This window comes from Triticum aestivum, chromosome 1D (assembly GCF_018294505.1).
Source record: "Triticum aestivum cultivar Chinese Spring chromosome 1D, IWGSC CS RefSeq v2.1, whole genome shotgun sequence".
In the NCBI taxonomy this organism is placed as follows: Eukaryota; Viridiplantae; Streptophyta; class Magnoliopsida; order Poales; family Poaceae; genus Triticum; species Triticum aestivum.
In genome coordinates, this window is record NC_057796.1 from 34,958,753 (window position 1) to 34,960,611 (window position 1,859).

A 1,859-nucleotide genomic window follows, 5' to 3' on the forward strand; every position below is an offset into this window, starting at 1 on the left:
CCAACGGTCGAATGTATACACCATGTGAGCTGAGAGTTTTCAAGAAAAGACTCGACAAACCGATAGTCAACCCGTGATGAATAATAATGATCTAACTTAGGTTTTTTAGTACATATATTTAATTGTAGACGTTTAATATTTGAATTATGAACATAGGAAATGTCGTACTCGGACAACGAAAGTCTACCGTGGGAGTGCGACTGGTGCCACGACGACCGAGGTCTGTGCGACAGGCCTCACCTGGACGAAGATCGGCGCTTCAGTATTAAGCTGGAGGAGACCTTCGATGTTGAAACGGTACGCAACGACGACAAGTGTTATTTTTTCGTAATTAAGCACGACTTCAACTATTTCAACGTGTACTTTTCATCTTTTACAATTCGACTAGCTTATTCCATGTCATGCAAGACGCTACGTCTTGGAGAGGATGGGTTTTGAAGACCATGAAAGTATGGAAACAAAGAAAATTCACCTAAGGACCCATCATGATATAGATTTTGAAGTAAATCTGTATAATTCTGAGAGCGTAACCCATTTTGGTTGCAAAAATTGGGAAGCATTTTGCAAGATGTATGGTTTTGATGAGGGTATGCTTGTCACCACGGATCTTGGTGATCCTGACATCGAGCAAGACAATATGGACATTTGGGTCCTTGTTGATACGCCTCCAATTCTACCGCTATGTGAGTTTCTCAAACATAGTTATTAGCTAATTTATATTGTTCATTTCAAAATAGTTGACAGCTTATTTTCATTGACAGCTTATTTTGATTGTTCAAACAATGTGCGGAACATGGTAGACATAACCTACTACACCGATGGCTCTGAGTTAACTTATAAGGAGAAAACTCATCTGGTCGGATTTTGTACTGATCTTGAGAATTACAATATCTATTGTAAAACTCCTCCACATTATGGTCAATACGTGCCACTCGTGCACGTGTTGAACTACGATAACTACTATGGAGATACCCTGGTAAGATTTCTTAGTATTACGACATCCGTGCATCTTTTGCATACTTCTAAAACTAGTAATCATTGCTAACTATGAAGTTATTACTATGTTTTTCAACAGATAATCCCAGAGGATTGTGTGCCTCATTTGATGTATCAGAATGGTAGCCTTGATGTTTTGAACATACAACCAGGTCATCCTACGAATCTCAACTGTCCTGTAACGTCCCGAGACCGACGCTCCAGATGCCTTCCTTGTTTTTCGTTATCGTCGCGTGTATTTTTTTGTTTGTTGCATTCATCATCGCATCATACGCATTGCATCCGCATGTTTTCTTAAACTCGTGGTCCGTTCGTAGTTCCCGCTTCTCCCTGTTGCCTTCGTTGTCCCTTCAAGGCCAACCGTTCTTTTGTTGTCTGACCGTCTGAGCCTCTATGCACAATGCACAAAACCCCTTCTCGCGCGCGTCCGAAACCTGTCCCGAACCCGACCCGCTCACTCATCACCGTTGGATTCGGATCATCACCAATCATCCCTATAATATCTTCGGTTTATTATTTGATCTCTCTTAATCTTTTATTCTCAACCGCCCGTTCCCGATCCGATGATCCAAATACCCCCTCATACCTTTTACCTACTATAAATATCAGCCTAACCCTAATTTTTAGGAGATCTGTCCCATCAATCCCTCCCCGCCGCCACTCCTCGTCCTCCTCGGGATCCCTCCCGATCCACCCATTCCACCAACCAGAGACTTCCCTGCTCGATCCCAAGGGGATCACGAGCAGCTCACCCCCCTCGTCGGCCGGTCGACACCGGCGACCGGAACATCGCCGGAGATGAGTGCCCCGACAGCCCCGCTCTTTTCCCCCTCCTACTTCTCTACCTCTCTTTCTCACGATCT